The 22,149-nt window shown below is 48.9% G+C and overlaps 1 protein-coding gene across 7 annotated transcripts in view; it reads left to right on the forward strand.

Annotated features, from left to right (window-relative positions):
- SORBS3 (sorbin and SH3 domain containing 3) overlaps nt 1-22,149 on the forward strand; it is a 293,967-nt gene that overhangs the window by 20,830 nt on the left and 250,988 nt on the right. The window contains exon 1 of one of the 7 annotated variants that reach the window (XM_069214035.1): nt 4,446-4,580. The exons of 2 other annotated variants lie outside the window; for them this stretch is intronic. The gene's annotated coding sequence lies outside the window, so the exon portion shown is untranslated. Of the gene's footprint in view, nt 1-4,445; nt 4,581-4,965; nt 5,227-22,149 lie in introns of those variants that run through there. 4 more of the 7 variants (XM_069214031.1, XM_069214038.1, XM_069214040.1 and 1 more) reach the window with 4 other exon arrangements.

The raw sequence follows: 22,149 nt of genomic DNA on the forward strand, positions 1-22,149 counted from the left end.
TCACTGTCTCCTCTTCACTGGCTAAAGTGGCATGTGGTCAGTCCAATTGTATAACTTTACTTCCACTTTTATTTTACAATAAATAAGATTATAAACTCGGAACTCATATCTTAGGTGAAACACTCCCACTATCCCCTCCCCTGGAGTCCACTCCTATTGAACTAGCCGCACATGTGATTATTTTGAATAATGAACATCAGTTACTGGGCCCTCTCGTACCACAGGATACAAATTACATCATTTTCGCCCCGCACCACCATCACCACCACCATGCCTTGTCTCTTCAGGGCTGGACTGGGAATGCAAAGCAGCCCTGGCAACCTTGTCAGACCAGCCGTTGGGGGGGGGGGGGGGGGGGGGGTGAAGAGTGAAGAACTGCTGCTCTTGTTACTGGGGTCGATATAGCAGCACCACTCAAAAACCAGCCCCTACCCTTCGAGCCCCCCCACCCTTCCTGGGGAAACGCCCGATGCCTGCCACAGCCAGTCCGGCCCTGTGTTCCTACTTTAGCAGTGGCCCCCAGGGGGGCTTCAAGTGATCCCAGGGAGGCCCCAGGCTCTGGCCAAAAGAAACATTTTACAGATAACAGGGCTTTGTTTTAAGCAGAAGCATGTTATTGCATTTTTAAAAAGGTAACAGTACATAACGGCACTGTTTAAATAGATCTAGACATATTTAAACATTGCAATCTTTATAAAATAATTGCGAAGAATTCTGAGGGGGGCCCCAAGGATTTTTATTTTTCAACTGGGGGGCGTGGCATTAAAAAGTTTGGAGACCACTGGTTTAGACTGATTATTGATGCATTTCCTTTCTGCAGTTTGTGGTGCTAAGCCTCTATTTTCAACATCCTCACAGAAAACCTTTTTCAAAAACGAACTATTTTAATGATTTATAAATTGCCACTCCTCTGCTTAGTAAAAGGTTTAAATAATTGCCCTGAGCCATATTGCTTGTTTTTCAATTGGATCAGAATCAACTCTGGTTGTGGTTTCTCCTCTTAAACATAAGATCACCCTGATAAGTCTCACATTGGCACCTTTATTTTCTTCTGCGTTTCTGAAATGGAAATTTAAGGTGGAAGATGTGAACGCTACCTGCTGAATACTTTTATTCAAGATTCTTGCACTCCTTATAGGACCCTACGGGTCCTATGAAAACAACCTCAGGAAAGCTTGAAACATCTAATGCTCTACCCACATTTAGATGGTGACCATTCAACAAAAAGGTAATGGTAGTATGAGCCATCTCCTTCTGAAGCTAGTCATAATAGTATAAATATAATGTTTGTGATCAACTTTTACTTTCTGTTTATCGCATGGTAGAAAATATCAAGGGCAGCAACATTGCTCTTAAATATCAAGTTCCTAAATTGGTTGTCATGATCTCCCCTCCTTTCATCTTCACTTTTGGTCATTTTGAAGAGTCACCTGAACGCACATGTGGCATCTCCTGACTCGGGGTCACCTCTCAGTCCTTCGGCGGTATAAACACTTCAACAGATTCTTTCTTTTGTGGGACCTTGACTGAGGTATATTGTTAATACCTCAATACTGATAGGGCGAGTTATTGTTAGGGAAACCTCTTTTCCAACCCTCCTCAGAGTGACGCAAAGAAAACACAAACAGCAGGCAAGGCTCCGGAACAGATGAAATGTTTGTTGAGATAAGTACTTTCCCTAACAGTTATCCTGTGTTTTGTTTTTTTATTTTGTCATGTTTTGTGCCTTACTGAAGAATCCTGATGTGTACCATGCCAACCCAGCCAACTTCCAACCTTTCAATCTAATTTCGATTTACTTGGTAATGGAAAATTCCTAGATTTCTAGAGAAAGTACTGCATTCTGAGAATAATCCCAATAGAGAATTTCGTACACCCTATTATTTATATGATGGAAACAATTGCGCTCTTGGATTCCTCTCTTGATTTAGCACTTACTTTATAAACCAGATATTTTTCCATCACTGCCCAACACTAATTCAGGGCCATGTCTCTTGTCCGAGCCCCTTCAAAGATGCTTGAGGCGATGGTTCCCAAAAAACATGCAGACAACTTAATCTCTACTGATACCCTTAATGATTTCTAGGTGTTTTTTGTCTCAGTACTTGATGACTTGAGAATGATGTCAGATGTTGACAGTGGAGTACACTGGATTAGTTGGAAATTTTAGTTATCTGAATTTGTCGCACATATTGATCTCCTAAAACGCCTTTAAAAGATTGTGTTGGGTGGCCTTTTACTTCCCTGGTTTGAATCCTTCTTTATAGACCGCGCTCAAAAAGTTGTCAAACCACTTTACCGCTCTGAACCTAAAGCTTGGACCTATGGATTTCTACAGGCTTCATGCAGTCGTCAAGCGTATGTAATATATATGATGAGCTTCTGGAGCGTTGCACCTGATACAAGAGCTGCCTCTTGTATATGTCAGGAGATGACACACATGCTGATAGGGGATTGTTTAACAAAATTTGTCACTGTGTAAGTTGACAGTGAACAACTGATTGGGAAATCTCTGCCTAAAACTTAATTTAAATAGGATTATGATGAAGGTTGTGGCATGAGAGAGGGGCAATGAACCTGTTCCTTCAGACTGCAGAGACAGGGAAACCACCTGCTTTAGTGAATACCACTTAAGAGAACAAATACATCTTGCAATTAAGCTCAGTGTGGACCTCGCAGGTCTATTGCAGATATCGGTGTTCTGAATGCTGCAGACAATTCTGGCACACCTCCTGCCCATTGGAAGAGTTGCAGCTATCAATTCTCTAATTGAACCTAGATTGAACAATGGAATCTGCACTTCTTAGCACATCATGACCTCATCTTTAGGCCTGTCTGCGGCAGCTCTCACGCTGAACAGGGCATGGAAATGTCATCCAGTCACTCCCCATGTTTGCTCTTCACAGTGGCTTCCTCTCTCCACTCAGGTGAACTTGGGAAGTCTAGGCAATGTACAAGTGTTATAAAACCATTGTGCCTCTGACTACACCATCGAGTAAGAGATTACTAAGTTTGTTGTGCGTGGTTGTTAGTGAGTTTGTTAAGAGTTTGGTCTGTTTGGGAAGCACTGGCCTTTGTGTGTGAGGTCCAGGAGTCCCGTCATTTCACAGTGAGTTGTTGCTCCACCTAAGTAATGGAGAAAGTTGTAAGACTGATAAAGTTGGCCCTCAGAGACAAACTCCCTTCCTCTTATTTATGCCTTGGCATGTGATCTGAAGCCGTCACATCTTCCGCTCTCTACGAAATCAAAGAGATTGTGGAGGCAACATATTCAGTCGTTTTGAACAATGAAACAAACATATGTGCTCCGTAGAGCAACTCTTTTCTTGAGAAACAGCCTCCCTTAAAATGTACACCAATGCCTTTTGAGATCTTCAGTTCAAGTTTAAAGTTTTTCTACCAAGTCCCAATAATCAAAGGCAGCAGAGATGTGGATGCCCCATGTGTCTACCACAAATTCCCTTAATGTCTTCACCCGAAATTTACGAAATTAATGTTTGTATCCCTGGACTTGGATCTTTGCCAAGTTTCACCCTGTTCTCTGTCTCCTCCTGTTTTTTGCCCTAACATTAGCCATCTCTTGCCCTATTTTACCCCACCTCACCCTTTTCTGTTCCCCCTTTTCCTGCCTCTGTCTTGCTTCACCACTTAATAATGCCTAATAGTGCGTCCAACTGGTCACGTGGTATGTTACTAAAACCTTTGGATTCCAAAATATTGCCGCGGTTTTGCACGTGACATTGCAACCTCTGCCAGTGTCCGTGGCTGGCAAGTATTCTGCAGCTTTTCTGCCAATGCTGGTTTCTGTTTTTGCATGCTTTCGACAGTGCGTTCATGTTTTTAACTCCGTAGAGATGGCGGTTCTTCTGGAGAATTGCTTATTATGGCAGCAGCGCTTTCCGCATATTTGGGCAGTCTGAGAAAGTGGACCTGATGTTCTACATTCTGTGTGTCTGGGGATTTTTGTGACTCTGGGAAAGAATTCTGTTGGGCGAAGTTTCTTGCATTCCCAGTTTCTCCATCGTTCCCTCCCTTCGTCTTATCCCTTTCTTTATCAAGTCTACCTCCAACCCCTCTCTTCTCTTGCCCTCCACCCGTCTCCCTTATTTAAACTCACTCTTTTTATCTCTCTCCCTCCCCAACCTAGGCCGCACTGAACTTCCCTCTCACTCCTCCTATATTCCATTCTCTCTCTTTCTCTCTCTCTCTGTCTGTCTGTCTGTCTGTCTGTCTCTCTCGCGCGCGCGCTCTCTCTTTTAGCGCGCTCGCGTCTGGCCCCGCTTTTCCCGGTGTGGGCACGTCTCTGCTGGAAGTTATGAGGGCCCAGCCTGTATCACATCATCTGTTTTTGAGTAGGGAGGAGGATTGCTCTGCTTGGTTAATTGTTTCAGTGTTTCCCTGGAATCTCTTCCCACTCCCACACATTGGAAATACCACTGGAAACAGTGACGGGGCTTCCCGGGCGGCACGGGGGGGTCTGGAGGAGCGGGCTGGGGCCTGGATATGCACCGAGCCCTGCTGGCCAGAGGAGCTGTGGCCTTCAGCGACACATACACCGAGTGACATCTGCTTATCCATAGGTACTGAGCGTTTCTTGATATGGGATATATTATATAGCGCTTTCCATACCGCTTGCGAGACTTAGAGCGCTTCATGCTGGGTTGGTTTCTTAACTGGATCTCATTTTGAAGAGGAAACTTTATCAGTAACCGAGTTGGAGTTGTAGGGGATGTTCGGATCTGGCCGTTCGTTCGTTTACTGGGCTTTTCAGCGTGAACTTATTTCCTGTTGATCTCATCTCTCCTCTTTTATCGCACTTCAGAATGGTGCACGGTGGGGCTTGCCCCTCCTCCGCGGCTGAAGCCCGCACACTGTCCCCTCACCCTGCTGCCATGTCGCTATGACCTTAACGGCTCACTCTGCTTTGCTCCCCCCGTTGTGCCACTACCCCCCGCGGCTCTGCTAGACCACCATCCCCATTCCCCCTATCTACCACTCCATCGCTGCTGTGGGTGTGGCGTCCCACCAGCCTCCTCTCCACACTCCCATCCCTGCCTCCCAGAGGACGTACCATGTGGCTGAGATATGAGTCATGTTTGGAAGCTTGTGCTGTGTTGTTGCCAGGGGGCTGCTCTGGCGGGACTCTCCCCAGCTTTCACATCCGCACCCGGAGCCGCTGTCCTGGCTTCAGCCGACGAGTACTGGATCTTGTGGGCCCTCTAGAAGGTAGGTCTTGGCCACACAGCAGATGTAAATGGGCCCTGAACCCTGTGCATACAATTAGCATTCGTAACCTTCCAATTTCAGTGCATATTCGATCCTTGAACGGTGCAACGCTATATGTCTGTGAGGGTGTTTGTTTCTGACGCCTTGCGCCTGTGATTCTGTCATTGATGCTGTATGTAATGCCTCTGTGAATCTCTGGGTCCCTGGGAGGCAAGGCCAGGGGCCTAACGCAGGCCCCTGCGGCGCAGATAGTCCCCACGCCTTTCAGCCACCCAACTCTTTCTTTCGTCAGAACTGTTATCAATGTCTTGCTTACTTCAAGACTGGACTGCGGGAACTCCCTACACGTGGACTCCCCAATATTCCATTCAAAGATTGCAGATTGTGCAGAATGGCGAGCCAGGTAAAACCTAAAAAAAAAACCAGACATCAACCAATTGCCTGTCAGTTTAGAGACCTTCATTGGCTGCACATCCATAAAATAATAATTTTTAGGTCTCGCCTGCCGCATGTGCTGTCGCTGTAAGAGGTTTTGCTTACTCGAAGGGGCTTGGAACTCGCCCATTGCCTACTATCGTCGGCGTAATTGTCACTCTTTTTTTCTGCCTCCTAATTGGCCAGTGCTTGCTGATACCACTTCCTGTTTTCATCCAAATTCCATCCACTGCTAGGTGTGATTCGGGTCCTATTTTCTTTATTCTTCCCGTCCCTGTTGCTTCTTACCGGCATCCGATGTTTACATAGATCATAGGTCGAGAACATTGGTGACATATTGTATGGTATTATAATTGCATTTATATAGCCTTGCCTTTTCACACCCACTTTCTCCTTCTCTGCATCTGATGTTTAAATAGATTGTAGGTTAAGATAATTGCAGTCGTGTTGTATTGTATTATAATTCCATTTATATAGCACTTACCAGCCCCGACAAGTCTTTGAAGCACGATAAGGCAATTCAGTGGCAACTCAAGTACCTTTTCATACCACTCGACGCCATGTAATGTTACTCCACTGCACGCCACAAAATATCACTGCACTCCACACAATGCAACTCCTCTCCACACAGTGTCACTGCACTCTACACAATGTCTCTCAGGTCTACGCCAGGCAGTGCCCCTCCATGCCATGCGATGCCACCTCAGTCCACACCACACAATGCCACTCCACTCAGTACCACTCCAAGTTGCACAATGACACTGCACGTCACTCAGTGCCACGCCACACAATACCACTCCACCCAATGAAAGTCCACACAATGCCACTCTACTTCACCCAGTGTCACTCCACTCCATGCAGTGCCTCTCCATTCCACGCAATGCCACTCTACTCTGCTGAATGCTACTTCACTCACTCAGTGCTGCTCCACTCAGTACCACTGCACGCCACACAATGCCCCTCCGCTCCACGCTCTCCCTCTCCACACCACACAAGGCTACGCTACTCCATGCCACACACTGCCACTCCACACTATACAGTGGCACTCCACAAAACACAGTACCACTCCACACAATGCAATTTCACTCTACTCCGTGCCACACAATGCCACACCACACAGTGACATTCTACTCCATACCAATTAAGGCCACTCCACTCAATGCCGTGCAGTGCCCCTCCACAAAGTATCAATCAACTCCACTCAGTGCCACACCACACAATGCCACTTCCCTCCTTCCCACTCCACACAATGCAACTCCACACCATATAATGCCACTCTACTCAGTGCCAATCCACGCCATTCCACACTCTGCCATTCCACACTCTGCCATTCCACTCAAAACAATGCCACTCTACTTCTCTCCATGTCACACAGTGCCACCTCACTCAACACCACTCCACCCAATGCCACTCCACTCAGTGCTGCTCCACACCACACAAGGCCTTTTCACTACTTGGCACACAATGCCTTTCCACACCACACGGTCCCACTCCACTACACCCAATGCCAATCTATGCCGCACAATGACAGTCCACCCTCCACAATGCCACTTCACTTTACTCCATGCCACACAGTGCCACTCTACTCCACTCAGTGCCACTCCATGCCACACAATGCCACTTCACGACCCACTTTGCAATTCTAGTCATGCCATATAATGCCCCTCCACGCCACAAAATTCCACTCCAAACAGTGCCACTCTACTCTACTACATGCCACACAATGACACTCTACGAAACACAATGTCACTCCATGACATACAGTGCCACTCCACTCCATGTCATACAGTTGTAAGGAAATGCCTCCTTGGCATGGTTACCCCCTGACTTTTTGCCTTTGCTGATGCTATGTTTACAATTGAAAGTGTGCTGAGGCCTGCTAACCAGGCCCCAGCACCAGTGTTCTTTCCCTAACCTGTACTTTTGTATCCACAATTGGCAGACCCTGGCATCCAGATAAGTCCCTTGTAACTGGTACTTCTAGTACCAAGGGCCCTGATGCCAAGGAAGGTCTCTAAGGGCTGCAGCATGTCTTATGCCACCCTGGAGACCTCTCACTCAGCACAGACACACTGCTTGCCAGCTTGTGTGTGCTAGTCAGAACAAAACGAGTAAGTCGACATGGCACTCCCCTCAGGGTGCCATGCCAGCCTCTCACTGCCTATGCAGTATAGGTCAGTCACCCCTCTAGCAGGCCTTACAGCCCTAAGGCAGGGTGCACTATACCATAGGTGAGGGTACCAGTGCATGAGCATGGTACCCCTACAGTGTCTAAACAAAACCTTAGACATTGTAAGTACAGGGTAGCCATAAGAGTATATGGTCTGGGAGTCTGTTTTGCACGAACTCCACAGCACCATAATGGCTACACTGAAAACTGGGAAGTTTGGTATCAAACTTCTCAGCACAATAAATGCACACTGATGCCAGTGTACATTTTATTGCAAAATACACCCCAGAGGGCACCTTAGAGGTGCCCCCTGAAACTTAACCGACTGTCTGTGTAGGCTGACTAGTTCCAGCAGCCTGCCACACTAGAGACATGTTGCTGGCCCCATGGGGAGAGTGCCTTTGTCACTCTGAGGCCAGTAACAAAGCCTGCACTGGGTGGAGATGCTAACACCTCCCCCAGGCAGGAGCTGTAACACCTGGCGGTGAGCCTCAAAGGCTCACCCCTTTGTCACAGCACCGCAGGACACTCCAGCTAGTGGAGTTGCCCGCCCCCTCCGGCCCTGGCCCCCACTTTTGGCGGCAAGGCCGGAGAAAATAATGAGAATAACAAGGAGGAGTCACTGGCCAGTCAGGACAGCCCCTAAGGTGTCCTGAGCTGAGGTGACTCTAACTTTTAGAAATCCTCCATCTTGCAGATGGAGGATTCCCCCAATAGGGTTAGGATTGTGACCCCCTCCCCTTGGGAGGAGGCACAAAGAGGGTGTACCCACCCTCAGGGCTAGTAGCCATTGGCTACTAACCCCCCAGACCTAAACACGCCCTTAAATTTAGTATTTAAGGGCTACCCTGAACCCTAGAAAAATTAGATTCCTGCAACAACAAGAAGGACTGCCTAGCTGAAAACCCCTGCAGAGGAAGACCAGAAGACAACAACTGCCTTGGCTCCAGAAACTCACCGGCCTGTCTCCTGCCTTCCAAAGAACTCTGCTCCAGCGACGCCTTCCAAAGGGACCAGCGACCCCTGCATCCTCTGAGGACTGCCCTGCTTCGACGACGACAAGAAACTCCCGAGGACAGCGGACCTGCTCCAAAAAGACTGCAACTTTATCCAAAGGAGCAACTTTACAGAACCCTGCAATCTCCCCGCAAGAAGCGTGAGACTTGCAACACTGCACCCGGCGACCCCGACTCGGCTGGTGGAGAACCAACACCTCAGGGAGGACCCCCGGACTACTCTACGACTGTGAGTACCAAAACCTGTCCCCCCTGACCCCCCACAGCGCCGCCTGCAGAGGGAATCCCGAGGCTTCCCCTGACCGCGACTCTCTGAAACCTAAGTCCCGACGCCTGGAAAAGACCCTGCACCCGCAGCCCCCAGGACCTGAAGGACCGGACTTTCACTGCAGAAGTGACCCCCAGGAGTCCCTCTCCCTTGCCCAAGTGGAGGTTTCCCCGAGGAAGCCCCCCCTTGCCTGCCTGCAGCGCTGAAGAGATCCCTTGATCCCTCATTGACTTCCATTGCGAACCCAACGCTTGTTCTAACACTGCACCCGGCCGCCCCGCGCCGCTGAGGGTGAAATTTCTGTGTGGGCTTGTGTCCCCCCCGGTGCCCTACAAAACCCCCCTGGTCTGCCCTCCGAAGACGCGGGTACTTACCTGCTGGCAGACTGGAACCGGGGCACCCCCTTCTCTCCATTGGAGCCTATGCGTTTTGGGCACCACTTTGAACTCTGCACCTGACCGGCCCTGGGCTGCTGGTGTGGTAACTTTGGGGTTGCTCTGAACCCCCAACGGTGGGCTACCTTGGACCAAGAACTGAACCCTGTAAGTGTCTTACTTACCTGGTAAAACTAACAAATACTTACCTCCCCCAGGAACTGTGAAAATTGCACTGTGTCCACTTTTGAAATAGCTATTTGTGAATAACTTGAAAAGTATACATGCAATTGAAATGATTCAAAGTTCCTAATGTACTTACCTGCAATACCTTTCAAACAAGATATTACATGTTAAATTTGAACCTGTGGTTCTTAAAATAAACTAAGAAAAGATATTTTTCTATAACAAAACCTATTGGCTGGATTTGTCTCTGAGTGTGTGTACCTCATTTATTGTCTATGTGTATGTACAACAAATGCTTAACACTACTCCTTGGATAAGCCTACTGCTCGACCACACTACCACAAAATAGAGCATTAGTATTATCTATTTTTACCACTATTTTACCTCTAAGGGGAACCCTTGGACTCTGTGCATGCTATTCCTTACTTTGAAATAGCACATACAGAGCCAACTTCCTACATTGGTGGATCAGCGGTGGGGTACAAGACTTTGCATTTGCTGGACTACTCAGCCAATACCTGATCACACGACAAATTCCAAAATTGTCATTAGAAATTGATTTTTGCAATTTGAAAAGTTTTCTAAATTCTTAAAAGACCTGCTAGGGCCTTGTGTTAGATCCTGTTTAGCATTTCTTTTAGAGTTTAAAAGTTTGTTAAAAGTTTGAATTAGATTCTAGAACCAGTTTAGTTTCTTAAAAAGTATTCCAACTTTTAGAAGCATAATGTCTAGCACAGATGTGAATGTGGTGGAACTCGACACCACACCTTACCTCCATCTACAGATGAGAGAGCTAAGGTCACTCTGTAAACTAAAGAAAATAGCAATGGGCTCCAAACCTACCAAAGTACAGCTCCAGGAGCTTTTGGCAGAGTTTGAAAAAGCCAACCCCTCTGAGGATGGCAACACAGAGGATGAAGATAGTGACTTGGAGGAAAATTCCCCCCTACCAGTCCTATTTAGGGAGAACAGGGCCTCTCAAGCCCTGACTCCACAAATAATAGTCAGAGATGCTGGTTTCCTCACAGGAGGGGCCAACAACTCTGAAATCACTGAGGATAACTCCAGTGAAGAGGACATCCAGTTAGCCAGGATGGCCAAAAGATTGGCTTTGGAAAGACAGATCCTAGCCATAGAAAGGGAAAGGCAAGAGATGGGCCTAGGACCCATCAATGGTGGCAGCAACATAAATAGGGTCAGAGATTCTCCTGACATGTTGAAAATCCCTAAAGGGATTGTAACTAAATATGAAGATGGTGATGACATCACCAAATGGTTCACAGCTTTTGAGAGGGCTTGTGTAACCAGAAAAGTGAACAGATCTCACTGGGGTGCTCTCCTTTGGGAAGTGTTCAGAGGAAACTGTAGGGATAGTCTCCTCACACTCTCTGGAAAAGATGCAGAATCTTATGACCTCATGAAGGGTACCCTGATTGAGGGCTTTGGATTCTCCACTGAGGAGTATAGGATTAGATTCAGGGGGGCTCAAAAATCCTCGAGCCAGACCTGGGTTGACTTTGTAGACTACTCAGTAAAAACACTAGATGGTTGGATTCAAGGCAGTGGTGTAAGTAATTATGATGGGCTGTACAATTTATTTGTGAAAGAACACCTGTTAAGTAATTGTTTCAATGATAAACTGCATCAGCATCTGGTAGACCTAGGACCAATTTCTCCCCAAGAATTGGGAAAGAAGGCGGACCATTGGGTCAAGACAAGGGTGTCCAAAACTTCCACAGGGGGTGACCAAAAGAAAGGGGTCACAAAACCTCCCCAGGGGAAAGGTGGTGAGACAGCCAAAAATAAAAATAGTAAAGAATCTTCTACAGGCCCCCAAAAACCTGCACAGGAGGGTGGGCCCAGAGCCTCTTCACAAAACAATCCTGGGTACAAGGGTAAAAACTTTGATCCCAAAAAGGCCTGGTGTCGTAGCTGTAATCAGCCTGGACACCAAACTGGAGACAAGGCCTGTCCCAAGAAAGGTTCCACTCCAAACTCCAATCCAGGTAACACTGGAATGGCTAGTCTCCAAGTGGGATCAACAGTGTGCCCAGAGCAAATCAGGGTCCACACTGAAGCTACTCTAGTCTCTGAGGGTGGGGTGGATTTAGCCACACTAGCTGCCTGGCCGCCTAACATGCAAAAATACAGGCAGCAGCTCTTTATTAATGGGACAAGTGTAGAGGGCCTGAGGGATACAGGTGCCAGTGTCACCATGGTGACAGAGAAACTGGTTTCCCCTGGCCAATACCTGACTGGAAAAACCTATACAGTCACCAACGCTGACAATCAGACTAAAGCACATCCCATGGCAATGGTAACTTTAGAATGGGGAGGGGTCAATGGCCTGAAACAGGTGGTGGTCTCCTCAAACATCCCAGTAGACTGTCTGCTTGGAAATGACCTGGTGTCCTCAGCATGGGCTGAGGTAGAACTAAAAACCCATGCAGCCATGCTGGGTATCCCTGAACTGGTGTGTGTAAAAACAAGAGCACAATGCAAGGCACAGGGTGAAAAAGTAGAGCTGGAGTCTGGAAGAAAGGCCCAGCCTACCAAGAGAAAAGGAAAGTCAGTTGGGAAACCAACTGCAACACAGTCAGAAAAAGAGAACCTCTCTTCTCAGGAAGAAGTTCTGCCCTCTGAGGGAACTGAGCCTTTGGAGCTTGAACCTTATCAGGTTGAGCTCTTAGGCCCAGGGGGACCCTCAAGGGAGGAGCTGTGTAAGGGACAAGAAACCTGTCCCTCTCTTGAAGGCCTTAGGCAGCAAGCTGCTGAAGAGTCCAAGGGCAAGACAAATGGAACACATAGGGTCTATTGGGAAGATGGACTCCTGTACACTGAGGCCAGAGACCCCAAACCTGGTGCCACTAGGAGAGTGGTAGTGCCTCAGTCGTTCAGAGAGTTTATCCTGACCTTAGCCCATGATATTCCCCTTGCTGGGCATTTGGGACAAACCAAGACGTGGGAGAGGTTAGTCAACCACTTCTACTGGCCCAATATGTCCCACAAGGTTAAGGAGTTTTGCCTCTCCTGCCCCACCTGTAAAGCCAGTGGTAAGACAGGTGGGCATCCAAAGGCCCCCCTCATTCCACTTCCAGTGGTGGGGGTCCCCTTTGAAAGAGTGGGTGTGGACATAGTTGGTCCACTAGAACCTCCCACAGCCTCAGGAAATATGTATATCCTAGTAGTAGTGGATCATGCTACTAGGTATCCTGAAGCTATTCCCCTTAGGTCAACTACTGCCCCTGCAGTAGCCAAGGCCCTCATTGGTATCTTTACCAGAGTGGGTTTCCCTAAGGAGGTGGTGTCTGACAGAGGTACCAACTTCATGTCAGCATACCTAAAACACATGTGGAATGAGTGTGGGGTGACTTACAAATTCACTACACCATACCATCCACAAACTAATGGCTTAGTTGAGAGATTCAACAAGACATTAAAAGGCATGATCATGGGGCTCCCAGAAAAGCTCAAAAGGAGATGGGATGTCCTCTTGCCATGTCTGCTTTTCGCTTACAGAGAGGTGCCACAGAAGGGAGTAGGATTCTCACCCTTTGAACTTCTGTTTGGTCACCCTGTAAGGGGACCACTTGCTCTTGTTAAAGAAGGCTGGGAGAGACCTCTTCATGAGCCTAAACAGGACATAGTGGACTATGTACTTGGCCTTCGCTCTAGAATGGCAGAGTACATGGAAAAGGCAAGCAAAAACCTTGAGGCCAGCCAACAGCTCCAGAAGTTTTGGTATGACCAAAAGGCTGCAATGGTTGAGTTCCAACCAGGGCAGAAAGTCTGGGTTCTGGAGCCTGTGGCTCCCAGGGCACTTCAGGACAAATGGAGTGGCCCTTACCCAGTGCTAGAAAGGAAGAGTCAGGTTGCCTACCTGGTGGACCTGGGCACAAGCAGGAGCCCCAAGAGGGTGATCCATGTGAACCGCCTTAAGCTCTTCCATGACAGGGCTGATGTAAATCTGTTGATGGTAACAGATGAGGATCAGGAGGCAGAGAGTGAACCTCTCCCTGATCTTCTGTCATCAGACCCAAAAGATGGCTCAGTAGATGGAGTGATCTACTCAGACACCCTCTCTGGCCAACAGCAAGCTGATTGTAGGAGAGTCCTACAACAGTTTCCTGAATTCTTCTCCCTAACCCCTGGTCAGACACACCTGTATACCCATGATGTGGACACAGGAGACAGCATGCCTGTCAAAAACAAAATTTTTAGACAGTCTGACCATGTTAAGGAAAGCATCAAGGTGGAAGTCCACAAGATGCTGGAATTGGGAGTAATTGAGCGCTCTGACAGCCCCTGGGCTAGCCCAGTGGTCTTAGTCCCCAAACCTCACACCAAAGATGGAAAGAAAGAGATGAGGTTTTGTGTGGACTACAGAGGGCTCAACTCTGTCACCAAGACAGACGCCCATCCAATTCCTAGAGCTGATGAGCTCATAGACAAATTAGGTGCTGCCAAATTCTTAAGTACCTTTGACTTGACAGCAGGGTACTGGCAAATAAAAATGGCACCTGGAGCAAAAGAGAAAACAGCATTCTCCACACCTGATGGGCATTATCAGTTTACTGTTATGCCCTTTGGTTTGAAGAATGCCCTTGCCACCTTCCAAAGGTTGGTGAATCAAGTCCTTGCTGGTTTGGAGTCCTTTAGCACAGCTTATCTTGATGATATTGCTGTCTTTAGCTCCACCTGGCAGGATCACCTGGTCCACCTGAAGAATGTTTTGAAGGCTCTGCAATCTGCAGGCCTCTCTATCAAGGCATCCAAATGCCAGATAGGGCAGGGAACTGTGGTTTACTTGGGCCACCTTGTAGGTGGAGGCCAAGTTCAGCCACTCCAACCCAAGATCCAGACTATTCTGGACTGGGTAGCTCCAAAAACCCAGACTCAAGTCAGGGCATTCCTTGGCTTGACTGGGTATTACAGGAGGTTTGTGAAGGGATATGGATCCATTGTGACAGCCCTCACTGAACTCACCTCCAAGAAAATGCCCAAGAAAGTGAACTGGACTGTAGAATGCCAACAGGCCTTTGACACCCTGAAACAAGCAATGTGCTCAGCACCAGTTCTAAAAGCTCCAGATTATTCTAAGCAGTTCATTGTGCAGACAGATGCCTCTGAACATGGGATAGGGGCAGTTTTGTCCCAAACAAATGATGATGGCCTTGACCAGCCTGTTGCTTTCATTAGCAGGAGGTTACTCCCCATGGAGCAGCGTTGGAGTGCCATTGAGAGGGAGGCCTTTGCTGTGGTTTGGTCCCTGAAGAAGCTGAGACCATACCTCTTTGGGACTCACTTCCTAGTTCAAACTGACCACAGACCTCTCAAATGGCTGATGCAAATGAAAGGTGAAAATCCAAAACTGTTGAGGTGGTCCATCTCCCTACAGGGAATGGACTTTATAGTGGAACACAGACCTGGGACTGCCCATGCCAATGCAGATGGCCTTTCCAGGTTCTTCCACTTAGAAAATGAAGACTCTCTTGGGAAAGGTTAGTCTCATCCTCTTTCGTTTGGGGGGGGGGGGTTGTGTAAGGAAATGCCTCCTTGGCATGGTTACCCCCTGACTTTTTGCCTTTGCTGATGCTATGTTTACAATTGAAAGTGTGCTGAGGCCTGCTAACCAGGCCCCAGCACCAGTGTTCTTTCCCTAACCTGTACTTTTGTATCCACAATTGGCAGACCCTGGCATCCAGATAAGTCCCTTGTAACTGGTACTTCTAGTACCAAGGGCCCTGATGCCAAGGAAGGTCTCTAAGGGCTGCAGCATGTCTTATGCCACCCTGGAGACCTCTCACTCAGCACAGACACACTGCTTGCCAGCTTGTGTGTGCTAGTCAGAACAAAACGAGTAAGTCGACATGGCACTCCCCTCAGGGTGCCATGCCAGCCTCTCACTGCCTATGCAGTATAGGTCAGTCACCCCTCTAGCAGGCCTTACAGCCCTAAGGCAGGGTGCACTATACCATAGGTGAGGGTACCAGTGCATGAGCATGGTACCCCTACAGTGTCTAAACAAAACCTTAGACATTGTAAGTGCAGGGTAGCCATAAGAGTATATGGTCTGGGAGTCTGTTTTGCACGAACTCCACAGCACCATAATGGCTACACTGAAAACTGGGAAGTTTGGTATCAAACTTCTCAGCACAATAAATGCACACTGATGCCAGTGTACATTTTATTGCAAAATACACCCCAGAGGGCACCTTAGAGGTGCCCCCTGAAACTTAACCGACTGTCTGTGTAGGCTGACTAGTTCCAGCAGCCTGCCACACTAGAGACATGTTGCTGGCCCCATGGGGAGAGTGCCTTTGTCACTCTGAGGCCAGTAACAAAGCCTGCACTGGGTGGAGATGCTAACACCTCCCCCAGGCAGGAGCTGTAACACCTGGCGGTGAGCCTCAAAGGCTCACCCCTTTGTCACAGCACCGCAGGACACTCCAGCTAGTGGAGTTGCCCGCCCCCTCCGGCCCCGGCCCCCACTTTTGGCGGCAAGGCCGGAGAAAATAATGAGAATAACAAGGAGGAGTCACTGGCCAGTCAGGACAGCCCCTAAGGTGTCCTGAGCTGAGGTGACTCTAACTTTTAGAAATCCTCCATCTTGCAGATGGAGGATTCCCCCAATAGGGTTAGGATTGTGACCCCCTCCCCTTGGGAGGAGGCACAAAGAGGGTGTACCCACCCTCAGGGCTAGTAGCCATTGGCTACTAACCCCCCAGACCTAAACACGCCCTTAAATTTAGTATTTAAGGGCTACCCTGAACCCTAGAAAAATTAGATTCCTGCAACAACAAGAAGGACTGCCTAGCTGAAAACCCCTGCAGAGGAAGACCAGAAGACAACAACTGCCTTGGCTCCAGAAACTCACCGGCCTGTCTCCTGCCTTCCAAAGAACTCTGCTCCAGCGACGCCTTCCAAAGGGACCAGCGACCCCTGCATCCTCTGAGGACTGCCCTGCTTCGACGACGACAAGAAACTCCCGAGGACAGCGGACCTGCTCCAAAAAGACTGCAACTTTATCCAAAGGAGCAACTTTACAGAACCCTGCAATCTCCCCGCAAGAAGCGTGAGACTTGCAACACTGCACCCGGCGACCCCGACTCGGCTGGTGGAGAACCAACACCTCAGGGAGGACCCCCGGACTACTCTACGACTGTGAGTACCAAAACCTGTCCCCCCTGAGCCCCCACAGCGCCTCCTGCAGAGGGAATCCCGAGGCTTCCCCTGACCGCGACTCTCTGAAACCTAAGTCCCGACGCCTGGAAAAGACCCTGCACCCGCAGCCCCCAGGACCTGAAGGACCGGACTTTCACTGCAGAAGTGACCCCCAGGAGTCCCTCTCCCTTGCCCAAGTGGAGGTTTCCCCGAGGAAGCCCCCCCTTGCCTGCCTGCAGCGCTGAAGAGATCCCTTGATCCCTCATTGACTTCCATTGCGAACCCGACGCTTGTTCTAACACTGCACCCGGCCGCCCCGCGCCGCTGAGGGTGAAATTTCTGTGTGGGCTTGTGTCCCCCCCGGTGCCCTACAAAACCCCCCTGGTCTGCCCTCCGAAGACGCGGGTACTTACCTGCTGGCAGACTGGAACCGGGGCACCCCCTTCTCTCCATTGGAGCCTATGCGTTTTGGGCACCACTTTGAACTCTGCACCTGACCGGCCCTGGGCTGCTGGTGTGGTAACTTTGGGGTTGCTCTGAACCCCCAACGGTGGGCGACATTGGACCAAGAACTGAACCCTGTAAGTGTCTTACTTACCTGGTAAAACTAACAAATACTTACCTCCCCCAGGAACTGTGAAAATTGCACTGTGTCCACTTTTGAAATAGCTATTTGTGAATAACTTGAAAAGTATACATGCAATTGAAATGATTCAAAGTTCCTAATGTACTTACCTGCAATACCTTTCAAACAAGATATTACATGTTAAATTTGAACCTGTGGTTCTTAAAATAAACTAAGAAAATATATTTTTCTATAACAAAACCTATTGGCTGGATTTGTCTCTGAGTGTGTGTACCTCATTTATTGTCTATGTGTATGTACAACAAATGCTTAACACTACTCCTTGGATAAGCCTACTGCTCGACCACACTACCACAAAATAGAGCATTAGTATTATCTATTTTTACCACTATTTTACCTCTAAGGGGAACCCTTGGACTCTGTGCATGCTATTCCTTACTTTGAAATAGCACATACAGAGCCAACTTCCTACAACAGTGCTATGCTCCAGACAGTGCCACTCACGCCACACAGTGCCACTCCACACAATGCTGCTTCACTCTGCACAGTGCCACTCCACGCCATTCAAATCATTGTCACTCCACACCTCACAATGCCACTCTGCTTTTCTTCACAGCACACAGTGCCACCCCATGCCACCTAATACCACTCCACTCTATGCCATTCCACTCCACACTACACAGGCCACTCCACTCCACACAGTGCCACTCTACCTCAGGCCACAGAATGCCACTCCACACCATGCCACTCCCCGCCATAAAGTCACTCCAAGACACACAGTGCTGCTACATTTCACACAATCCAACTCCACCCAGTTCCATGACACACAGTGCCAGTCCACATCACACTGTGCCATTGTACTCAACTCAGTGCCATCCCACGCAATGCCATTCTATGCCCCACAGTGCCCCCTGCCCCACAGTGCCACCCACGCCCCACAATGCTATTCCACTTCATGCGTGTGGCATAAAGTGAAGTGGCATTGTGGGTTGTGGAGGGGTATTGAGGAGCGTGGAATGGCATTCCAAACAATGCCACTCCATGCCACACAGTCCCATTCCAAGCCACACAATGCCATTCCATACCACCCCACTCCACACAATGCCACTCCAGCCCTCACCACACGATACCACTCCACACAGTGCCACTCCACTCAGTGCAACTACACACCACACAAGTCCACTTCACTTCTCGCCACACAATACTTTCCACGCCATACAGTCCTACTCCACTGCACTCAGCACCAATCCATGCCACACAATGTCACTCTGACACACAGTGCCACTCCATACTCCACTGTGCCACTCCACTCTGCTCCATGCCCCACAGTACAGCTTCACGCCCCACAGTACAGCTTTACTCCACTCAGTGCCACTCCATTCTACACAGTCGCCACTCCACTCCATGCCCCGCAGTGCAACTCTTCTCATGCCACATAATGCCTCCACTGCACGCCACACAATGACACGCCACACTGTGCCACTCCACACAACGCCACTCCACTCAGTGCAACTCCACTCTATTACATCCCACAAAATGCCGCTCCATGACAGTGTCAACCCACGGCACACAGTGCCTCTCCACATCACACAATGCCATGCCACTCTATTCCAGACAGTGCCACTCCACTTAGTGCCACACCTCACAGTGCCACCCACTCAAAGCCACTCCTCTTTACTGAATGCCACTGCACTCGGTGCCACTCCACTCCACTCCACAAAATGCCACTCCATGAAATGCCATCCCCAAAATGCTACTCCACATAATGCTGCTGCACACCACACAATGCCACTCCACATAATGCTACTCCACACCGTGATACTCCTTGGCATTCAACTCATTGCCATTCCACACCTCACAGTGCCACTCTACTTCTCTCTAATCTGCACAGTGCCATTCCACACCATGCCACACAACACAAACACAACACAACTCCACTCTACGCCATTGCATTCCACTTCATGCCACACCACACTACACAAGGCCACTCCACGCCACAGAATGCAACTCCACCACAGGCCACTGAATGCCACATCATGACACCACTTGCACTGCCACTTCCCACCACACAGTGTCACTCCAAGACACACAGTGCTGCTCCATGCCACACAATCCAACTCCACTCTACGCCACACAGTGCCAGTCTACTCAACTCTACTCCAGTCAGTGCCATTCCACTCCCCACAATACCCTTCTCTCCCTCATAGTGCCACTCCACTTCATGCCACACAATCCCACTCCACGCCATACAATCCCACTCCACGCCACACAATGTCACTCCACTCTATACCACCCCACTCCACACAATTCTACTCCAGCCCTCACCACACAATGCTACTCCATTCTACTCAACGTCACAGTGGCACTCCACACCACACAGTGGCACTTTACTCCATTCAGTGCCACTCCATGCCACACAATGCTATTCCGCTCCATACCCCACAGTGCAACTCTGCTCATGCCACATAATGCAACTACACACTACACAGTGCTACTCCATACAATGACCCTCCACACAATGGCATTCCATGCCACACAATGCTGCCCCACTCAGTGCCACTCAACTCTACTACATGCCACACAATGCCACTCCATGACAGTGTCACCCCAGGACACCCAAAGCCACTCCACGTCACACAATGCCATGGCACTCTACCCCAGACAATGCCACTCCAGACATTGGTGAGCCATGCCATTCAACTCATTGCCACTCCACACCTCATAATGCCACTCTACTTCTCTCCACGTCACACAGTGCTACTCCACTCTACACCATTCCACTCCACGCCATGCCACTCCACAGTACACAAGGCCACTCACTCCACACAATGCCACTCCATCCCAGGCCACAGCATGCTACTCTACTACACTCCACTCCCACTACAACAGTGTCCCTCAAAGACACACAGTGCTGCTCCATGCCACACAAAACAACTAACTTTACTTCATGCAACGCAGTACCACACAATGCCATTCTACTTAACTCCATCCCAGTCAGTGCCATTCCATGCCACACAGTGCCACTCTGCTTATTGCAACACTGTCACTGCAAACACTGCCACTCCATGCCACACAATCCCACTCCATGCAATGTCACTCCGACACACAATGCCATTCCACTTGACTTCCCGCCACACAGTGCCACTCCACCCTGGAATGCCACTCCTTGCCACACAATGGTACTTCACTCCACACAAGTGCCCCTCCACCACACCTAATGCCACTGCACTCCACACAGTGCCACTCCACTCCATGTCACACAATGCCAATCCATGTCACACAGTGCCAATCTACATCACACAGTGCCACTTCATGCCACGTAATGCCACTCCACACATTGCAATTCCAGTCCACACCACACAATGCCACTCCACATAATGACACTGCACTCCACGCACCTCCACAGCATGCCACACAGTGCCATTCTACCCTATGCCACACAGTGCCATTCCACCCCATGCCAAACAGTGCCACTCCACTCAATACCACACTGTGCCACTACACTCTACTCCAAACAGTGCCACTCCACTCTACTCCATTCAGTGCCACTTTATGCCACATAATGTCACACCACTCCACTTCATCAAAGCCAATAGATCTCACATAGGTGGGGTTTACAGAGCAGAGGGTTGTGATTAAAATGGAGGGTATAATTTAATCCCTACAGAAAGTAATATTGAGGAAGGCAGTACTGTGGGTGCGCTTGTCCAGTGCCAGGTATTTAATTGTTGTTGTAGAGCAGTACATGATTTGAGGAGATGTAATGGTGTTATGTTATGGTGATTTTTATAGTGCTCTAATCACAGAAGAGGGTATATAGGTGCTTGGGCATGTGTGTAGGTGTGTGGTCCCCAAGATGCTTATATGAAGAGCCAGGTCTTCAGCTTCTTGCAGAACTCAAGAAGTGAGGAGAAGCCTCTGATGTGTTGAGGGAGCTCGTTCCAGGTATTGGGTGCAGTGTAGGAGAATGATCAATCTCCAGTTTTGCTTTTGCGGATGCAGAAGTGTGTGAGTGAAAGTGAGACACAGCGTAAGTGTCTGGTGGGTTGCTAAAAGTTTATGTGGCTGTTAAGCTATTCTAGTCCTGTGTTGCGTAAGGCTTAGTATGTGTGTGAGAAGTTTGAATTGGCTGCACTTGTGAATGGGAACCAGTGAAGCTTCCTGGGGTGCATTGTGATGTGGCCGCATTGTGGGAGGTTGAGTATGAGTCTTTTGGTGGTGCTCTGGATAGTCTGGAGTCTGTGTAGGAGTTCTTTGGAGATTCCAACATAGAAAGTGTTGCTGTAGTCTAGCCTACTGGTGACAAGTTGAAGATCTTTCACAGCATGTGTAGGATGTGGAAGCAGGAGGTGCACACTGCATTAACTTGAGCTGTCATGTTGAGCTTGGTGTCCAGGTTGATCTCTATATTTCTTGCATGGTCTGTGGATTTGGGTTTTGGTCTTAGCTCGATGGCCACCAGGTGGAGTCCAATGGGGATGTTTTGTTGTTGAAGGCCAGTACTTCTGTCTTGTCAGAGTTGAGCTTCAGGCAGTTGGTTTGCTTCCAGTCTGCTACCATGCTACATAGTCATGCAGTTGGTGAAGTTGGTTCTGGTGGTGCTTGTCTTGCCCAACGGGGAGAGGATAGTGGTGGTGTTGAGATGTACCTTATGGCTGATCTTGCTGATTTTTTTTTTGTCAGGAAACTTTTTGTTGATGGCAGTCGACTTTCAAAATTTGTGC

This window comes from Pleurodeles waltl, chromosome 11, assembly GCF_031143425.1.
Source record: "Pleurodeles waltl isolate 20211129_DDA chromosome 11, aPleWal1.hap1.20221129, whole genome shotgun sequence".
NCBI classification, from domain to species: Eukaryota; Metazoa; Chordata; class Amphibia; order Caudata; family Salamandridae; genus Pleurodeles; species Pleurodeles waltl.